Source organism: Pleurodeles waltl, chromosome 7 (assembly GCF_031143425.1).
Source record: "Pleurodeles waltl isolate 20211129_DDA chromosome 7, aPleWal1.hap1.20221129, whole genome shotgun sequence".
Taxonomy (NCBI): domain Eukaryota; kingdom Metazoa; phylum Chordata; class Amphibia; order Caudata; family Salamandridae; genus Pleurodeles; species Pleurodeles waltl.
Window position 1 is genome coordinate 1,015,370,459 of NC_090446.1, and position 9,154 is coordinate 1,015,379,612.

Here is a 9,154-nt window from a genome sequence, read left to right on the forward strand (position 1 = left end):
TAAGGCTCCAGGCCAAATCTGCGAGGTGTGAAATATAGACACCTAAATATTTGAAGAACAGGCAGTACATCAAGATTACAGATCACCAGGAACAGCTGCCCTCATCCCCAGCAATAGGTATCAATAAGGATTTAGATTCACTGGCCCAGAGGCCTCCATATAAACATTAGAGTTACAGACAGCGTGGACCTGAGGTCTGCAGGTTTTCAGAGAACAGGAAGATGTCATCAGCATATAGCGCTATATGCTCCTCGGATCCCCCCTGTCCCCGGACCATTCCCAAACCCATGTGTCACACCAAATGAGGAGTGCCAAGGGCTCAATTGCCAAGGCAAATAAAAGAGGGGAGAGGGGGCAACCCTGGCGAGTGCCTCTACCAGTCAGGAAGGTAAGAGGGTAGTTGAGTTGGCATAGCGGAGACCCTCAAGCCTATGAAAGTGAGGCCACAGTCCTACCCTCCACAGCACCGCTTCCAAGAAGGACCAATCAAAGGTATCAAAGGCCTATTCAAAATCTATGAGGAGCACTGCTGCAGGGCATCAGAGGCAGTGGGCCTGGAAGAGAGCCACCTGAATCCTTCCGATACAGTGTTGAGTGTTCTTGTTTGGCATAAATCCTCACTGATTTGGGTGAACCAAGTACGGTAGGTTGTGGTAGAGCCAATTAGCTAAAACTTTTGCAAACACCTTAACATCTTCATTAATAGGAGAGATAAGCCTGTATGAGTATCACCTATCCAATGGCTGACCCGGTTTAGGGATTACAACAGTAGTTTCCATGTCCAACTCCAGGGGAAACAACCCGTTCCACCATCTCAGTGTACAGTGCTAGCTGGTGGAGGAGCAGGAAAGGCCTAATTCACTGGACATACTCAATCAGAAATAAGTCAGGGTCCGAGGTTTCCCTGGAGCCATGGCAGAGAGCATCTCACCAATCTCCTCATCTGTGATTGGCTGATCAGGATTCCTTAGTCGGTGGTGGGGGGGATCAAGGGCAGTGGAATATCCTACAACACCTGGTGTGCAAACCCCTAAGGTGCCGGGATGCCCTTGTGTATAGCACACAATAGTAGTCTACAAAGACCTATACCATCTCTGAGGCATCCCACGGCATCACAAATCGAGGGCACCACTATGGAAGTAATTTTTTTAGTGCCAGCCACTACAAGGGCTTCCTGGATTTAGCCCCTTGCTCTTATACATGCTGCTTTGATGCCCTCCAGCACTGTCTGACCCATTCTAGTGAAGTCTGCCATAAGCTAGACCTCCCAAGCATCAACCAGCAGTTTAGGTCAGCAGCGTGTCGTTGATGCAGCCCTCACTCCAAGGAAAGGATGTTAGCTTCCAGACCCATTGTCTGTGACAGTTTGTGCACCTCCTTACCCTGGACATACCCCTTGATCAGCACCGTAAGTTTGGGCTTGCTGGCCACCCAGAGAGTGTCACCAGAGGCCACTGTGTTCTGGTTCACCTCAAAATAAGAGCAGATCTCTGTTTCAACAAAGTCAGAGCAATCTTTATCAGTGAGGTACCAGACAATAATACATTACGTGGGTCACCGCAGGGGCCCAACCAGAGACCGAGGGAGGGCATGGTCCGATATATCACTGGGAAGGATCCCATTCTCCATAAGTTAGAGGGCATCCGTTGTTGAAAGTCAAATCTGATTGATGCGTGGCACGGTCCTGTGTGCTACTGAAGTGTAGGCACTTCATCGCGGTGCCACTTTCTCCATGTATCACAAAGCCCCATAGAGTCCACCCAGGAGGAAAGCAGCAGGGAGAACACTTGCCAGCACAGCCAGAGAGGGTCAGAGATGTCTTGTATGGAATCAGGAACTGCATTGAAGTCACCCACTGACAGCATGACACCCTGAGGAAAGGGTCAGCAGAATTTTGATAAAACAAAAACGATGCCTGCCAGAAAATGAAAATATTAAGTTGGTGTATTGCTGCTCAACCTCTAGAGACTGTATCTACCTACAAGTATTTAGGTGTTATTTTTGATAAACAAAAAGGATCATTCAAACCGCAGAGCGATGTCCTGAACAGAAAGGGCCTCACCCTAGCTCTGTCTTTAAAGAATCTTAAAAGGAAAGTTTCCAGCCCTAGATTAGCACCATTGCATCTTGTCATTTAGGCAAAGTTGATTCCAACAATACCTTTTGGCAGTGAAGCGCTAGGAGGAAGGGATGTACCACCGCTTGAGGGGGTTGTGTCTAGGGCCAATAAAATAATTTTCTGCCTCCCTAAATATACCTCTCCTGCTCAGATTAGGCTGGATTTTGGCCTCCAAAGACAATACTTCACCAGAAAAGGCGTGTATATCAACAGTTGCTATAAAATAAAGAATGCTGATTCTAATGCAATATGGTCTTAACTGGCAACTCGAAGAGGCTCGCTTGCTCGAGCCTATCTTAATGAGTCTCTAATGCAGCTCGGCTTACATGACTTTTGGGTGACATCGGCAACTTACTCCAGGTTCAAAAAGGCAGTAAATAAAACTATCAAATATGTTTCTCTGTTGAAGGACAAGGCAGCAGTGGCAAACAGAACCCATGGCTGGGTCGTGCTGCAAGGTTACAACAAAGCCGAACCACAACCCTATTTCTTCATAGGCCGTTCCAACTTAATAAAAGAAAATTTCTTGAGGTATCAACTGGGCATTCTACCCTCACTCCCACACCTACCCCCATGGAAACGCACTTTGCACATAACAAACTGTTGGTTATGTGAAAAAGGAAAAGAAGACTTACTGCACCTCATATGTATTTGTAAGGAATTACTGGCAGATAGGAAAGTAATGCCGTGACCCCTCTTTAATCAAAGAGGAATCCAATCATATATGTAGGCAGTTCTGTCTTGTTGCTTACCTATGGACATCCAACTGAACTGCTGCTTCGTGAGATACTTTATCAAGGTCGAAAAGAAACTAATGGCACTGCAAAACTGCAATCGATAAGCATATATTAGGAATGGGTGTATACCTGGACACTCAAGTTTGAAACAGGAAACATCATGAATACCCACCCCGATCCAATAATTAAGTATATCTTTTAAAAAGGTCGTTTTAAGTGTTGTGCTGATAGCTTTGCATTTAAGCATCTCTGAACAGTTCTCCTATAAGGCAATCTGTAAAGCTACTGTTCTTACACCCGTGGAGTATTCCCACTCCAGCATCTATAAGAATGCTCCTTTAATTATTTGCAGTGGCACTACCAACTTTGATTTTGAGAATATTGCTCTGTGGTTTCAGTTCATATGTTGATGCAAATACACGGTCTATTGACATAAAAAAATGAAATAATGCATGTAAAAAAAATAATGTGAATACCTTGTGGTAAGGTGTATGGATCAGCGTCCTCCATCTTGATCATCTAGGCCATTCAAGCTTGGGAATTAGTGCTAATTTTACGGCCTTACAAGCTTGGAAGGGTCTGGCTTGGTAGTAAAGTAGGCGTGGCTTTATGTTTATATATCGTAGCCTCTGCACGCTTAGTTGTGCTTTGCTTTGCACATAATGCTTGCACATTGCACTTTCCATACTGGGTTGTGTGCCCGATAGACTGTAAATGGTTGGAACCATCTATTTCTGTATTTTAAACCGCTCTGTTGCTGCAGTGTTTGCCTTATTTTAGCCTTTTGAATGCATGATTTTAAGATTATTGATTTGTGTCTGTTTATGGTTTTAATTAACTAATAAACTAAACTTGAACCACATACCACCCCTGGGGTCTTCATGGGAAGCAGACACCACCAACGGGAACCCCCTGTATAGTAAGATGGCCACTCCTTAGGAGGCCTGAGAAAATCCGGCATGGTACAATCTATCATAACTGAAGCAATCCAGAAAGGGGCAATGCATGCACAACAGTTGAGTTTCTTGAAGCATGAGAACTGCTGGTTGGAATTGCTTCACATATCTGAGAATGGTTGATTGCTTAATACAATCTAGCAGGCAGTTAACATTCCAAGATAAGACCTTAACTGGCATCAACAAGAAGAAAAAACAAGTAGGGGGTCTCAGCCCCCAAATAGGAATGCTTGGGGGGCCCTTTGAGACTCAACCACATGTACCCACAATCAAACAGAGTCTAGAGCTACCCTAATGCTCCTAACAGCCCCAATATAGACGATCCTAGTGCCTGTCAGCAAGTATTGGCATATCATACAGTATGTCTACAACAAGATTTCTATAAGAAAACCTGAAACATTATAGAGAAAAGATCTATATAGAGGAAGGCTAAACTATCTATGTCTCAGTGCCTTGTCCAGTCACAGAGCCAGGATCACCCAGTTGGATCGTCAGATCTTCATGGGGCTATGTATGTGCCTCTAACCTTGGACCAGAAAAGGTCTGGAGTGTCCAATAGCAGGGTATCCTGGACAGCGGTGTCACTCTCAGCATCTCCAAAATTGGGGCTCAGCGAGGTCTTTCTCCCACAAGGGTGGGATTGAGTCTTCAGAGATGAAAGCATTCTTCTTTCTGGAGGGCTTAGGAGAGAGAAGACGGGTGCCTCACCCTGTCAGAGATATGACCCCTCAGGCTGCTGAAGTGCATGCCTTTCCATCACCCACTCCCAAGCCTCTTACAGGGAATTAAAAAAAATAGTAGAGTTGAATACCAGTTTCAACTGTGCAGGGAAAAGGAGCATGTATTGCAAATTGAGAGCCCAGAGTTTTCGATTCACATCCTTGAAAGAGAGACTACACTGCTGGACTGCCCAGGTATGATAAGGGAAGATCATAATCCTCACATTTGAAAGCTTAGGTCCTGGTGCTCCCTGGCTTCTCAGAGGATAGCATACCATTCGTGATGGATGAAGAGGGGCTCAGGGAGGGGCAAAGAGCCAGAGACTGCTGTGCCCTCTCACTACAAACCATGGGGACAGTGTATCAGCAGGAATCCTTGACCTCAGCCAGTCCTCCAACAACCAGTTCCATGCCAGAAATCTCCACATCTTCCAGAAATCCAACAAACGGAGGTTGTTCCTCCTTGACCAGTTTTCTGCATCTTCAGCTCGCTTTTCAAGTGATGCCATGGTGGAAAGCAATTTGGAGACCTGGAGCTTGAATGTAGCTACCTCAGCCTCCATTGAGGATACTCAGGTTTCAGCCTCAGTCACCCAACCAGCAACATTCCGGAGGTCCTGGCACAGCCTCACCCTCTGGACCTCACCCTCTATAGTTTCAACTGCCCCTCAGGTTTTATATACTGGTCGCTCTTCGTCAGGGCCGGCATCAGCAGAGGTGGCTTGTCCCATCCCATCTTTGACTGAATGATCATGGATGTAGCAAGGAAGTATGCATGTCACCACCCATGGCACGCTTACCTCAGTGGGACAGCATGAGCAGCCAGAGCAGCCAAAGGTCTGCTTGTGTAGCAAATCAAGCGGTCAGAGGAATATCACTGAGGGCAGGTGTTATGACTGCTGCCAATGGAGCATCATCCACCGGAAGCTTCTACATCGCAGGCAGGCAGGGTCTTGGTGGAGTCAGAGTGCCTCCAAGGCAGATGTTAAGCCACCCCAGAAAAAGCAGTCCAAGGGAGGAGGGGCCCCACAGCAGTGCAGCCCCACTTGGGAAGTTGAGCCAGACCCCAGCAGCAATCGCGTCCTTCTCAGCTGGTCAAAAGGCAACTCCAGCAACAGCTCTGATGTTAGGGAAGGAAGGTGGGCCCTCAAACACAATCCCCGGTACCCAGTCCAAACAGAATCTACAGCAGCACACAACCAGTTGGGCTTCAGAAGAACCCCCCTCGAATCAGTTACTTGCACCCATAGTTATTAGTCCTCCAACTACAGCACAAGTAGACAACAATGGCAGCTGGAGTCTCCGGTAATGGGGTTGGGGCCTCAAGCAGGCCCTTTCATGGACGGAGAGTGGGCAGGAAGAGGGGAGCCCAAGCACAGTCTGTCCAAGGCCCACTGCCCCTACCTCATGGGTGCTGGTTTAGTTCTCCGGGTCCTAGCATCTCCATCTGATCCAAATCTTGTGCAGATGGCACATGCCCTTATGCACTGTAGTGTCTTACTTGACTCTGGGCCTATCAGGCCCCAGGTCCCACCCACACCACAATAGAGAGAGTCAGCAGCACTTCTTCACACCATCTCCAACTCCTGCCAAACCCGGACTGGGCCTCTGGTCTTGGAACAGTACCACTTTAGAGCTTCGGATGAAGGATCGTCACAGGCCTGCTGCTCTTTTTGGTTCAAGTCTACAGCACTGCAGGACTTGGGAGAGGAGAGAACAAAAACCTGCTCTCAGGAAAGGGATGCAGGAGGATTCTTGTGGGGGCTGCTGGAGCAGCTCTAGAACACAGCCACCTTCTTGGCGACTGAAGCCATGCTCATTTTACACTTGGAGGACCCTACCTCTCACTGACTCCAGGCCACACACTTTACAGAGTCCCAGCCACTCCACTGCTGCTTCTGCAAGACATATTTCAAAAATAGAGCCCATGAAGGCTCTTTGTCCCTTTTGCTAGATTCTGCTTCTGCCACCTGGTCACCAGTCTTTAACGCACTAACACATGCAAACCCAGGAATGAACAAATGCAACTTACATCTGGTTGCTCATTAAACTCGGGCTTACTGGCTTTTCCAGTGCTACATCAATAATTCTCGAGGATCTATCAGGCTGTGTCTATTTTGGCAGATTAACCAATTGCTTTGAATATTGACTTTATTTGTAGAAGTCGCCCCTCTTGACAAGCGTTTACTCCCACCTACATCCTAAGGTTTGTAGTAATTTACATTACCACACTAAACACTTGCCTACCTGGGCAGAGTACTTCCTTCTCAGTGCAAGTTACTAATGGGTAGATGAGTCACCCAGTTTAAACTTTCATGAACTAGTGAGTTCATATGCTGAATAGTAGATTTGTAAATTGAACATTATGTCCTCTCATTTCATTTATATCACAGCTAGTACCTGAACAACTAGGCCAGGGAGTTGGCTCTGGTGTCCCCACTTATCTAAAAGAAATTTATGAACTGTTCAATGATTCAGACTATCTATCTTTCAGGCATGGATTGTGACAGGAAAGTGGGTTTTCTGTTTTGTGGTACATTTTTTATTGTAGAGACCACTCTCATCCTAAAGCAATGTCAACTATGCAAAGGCTGGTCTTGAGCGGGTATTGGCTATATATTGAAGGCTAAAGGGCTCCTCTCCAAGCCTAGAAGGGATGTTTTGAGTTGTCCATGCATCAATTGTTTGGTTAATACAATATTGAACCTCTGCTAGCTACAGGCACCAGGTAAACAAACCATTGCATTGCTGTCTATATCCTATATTGTCTTTCAGCACCCTTGCTGTTGTAGCTGTGGCATTCTCACTCAGATCTTTCATTATGACTCCATTCTACCCAGCTACCCAGCAGCAGCCTCTTTAGTATAGGTTGTTGACTGTTCTTAGGAGCACCAGTATGCTGCATGCAAGTAGTAGGACTATATTAAATGAGTGCCAGTATCTGGAAGGCCAAACTAAAGTGGTAATAATTAACAAACCCTTCAAGTGTAAACATGGGACAAATTGAAATCACTGCTGGTTGCTGCAGTATATGGAGATTTACTGTGGCACTTGGCACTCGTGTTATAGGCTCCACCCTCATTTAAAGAAGCCAACTCTCAAAATTCTCAATCACAAAACAATATGTCACATAAAAATAGGGTTGTGTGGTTCAAATGATTAGGCCATTCTCAGAATTCATTTTTACTCTGTGGGTGACATAAAATGAGTGTTCCTGTCCATGATTTTACGTTTACACTCAGAGGCATAAATTCCTATTCTCGTGCAGTGGAGCAATCTAAGTAATCCAAAAGTATGCAAACCATGTTGCCAATACAAGTGCAAAATGAAGCAAAATCTTAAACTTTTCAGACGCAATCTGCTCAATCCCACTTTTGATATCTGTGAAATTTCAAAAATTATGGGGAACTATGTTTTCATAGTAGCCACCATTACAGTGTATTGGTCCTTGGCAAATGATTAGGATCACAGAGGAAAGTTCATCTGTCATAACACCTGAATTTTGTTGCATCGTTTAACAAAGTTAAATATGAATTTAAATTCCATTGAGGGTAGAGCACAAAGGCTTATGCCACAATTCTCACCCATTCTTCATCGTGGCAAAGTCAAACATGTGTCTAGGAACAGTGTAATACAGGACTTGAGTCATAATAACTATTACGCATTTCCTATATCATGCACAGTGTGCTCTGGAGGTTCAGGCTAAATGTGTCATCTGTAATCCTGGTGGCTCAATTTAAGAACAATTGGTTCTAGTATGGAAGTCTACAATTATGTTTAGCTCTCCCAATTAACATACCAGTTTACTTGGCCTTTTCGTTGATGATTGGAAAGTGGTGTGTTTGTACATCAACCAACAATCGTTCTTCAATTTGCGAAACAGACTTGTGACAATTTATCACATGGAGAACTTGATCTCTTCAGTGATACCTGATGTCATAAATGTAGGGAAATACGTAAACAATATGTTAGACAATGTATGAGCTCTTAGATTAGTGAGCTTTGTTTGTTCATTAATATTGAATGCTTCTTAATTTGCCATTAATTTTAACACAGTGACGATTCCTTAGAGGTTGGTATTCTAGCTTTACTGCTCTTTGTTGAAAGGATTACTCCTAAGGCCTTCGAATTTGTTGATGGTGCTTTGAAATAAAGCCTTTGTACATTTGGAAATTGGTTATTTTCCAAACTGCATTGTTCTCAGATTGCCTGTGTAAAGTTTGCACAAGAACGAATTGTAACTGACAATTAATCCTTTGGCAAGTTCATACTTTCCAGGGTTTTCTCCTAGATATTATACTTCTAATAAAGATTGGATGTATCACAAACTAACTGTAAAAGAGCTTCCAGTTCCTCCTGTGAAGTAGCTTAATTTTTACTGACCACAAATTTACTTTTTGCTGTGCATCAAGGTAAAGCGAAGCAAACATTGATTGGACGTGAGGCCAATTCTGTACAGATTTTACATCATGCAAATTATTTTAAAAATGTGTCAATTGAGTTTTGCATGAATGTATCAAGTTACACCTTGGAATTTAAGCATTTTGTGGATATCTCTTACCAGGGTTATTGCACAAAGCAATACTACTAGATATGCGGGGCAATCATAGATTTGGTTTTGTG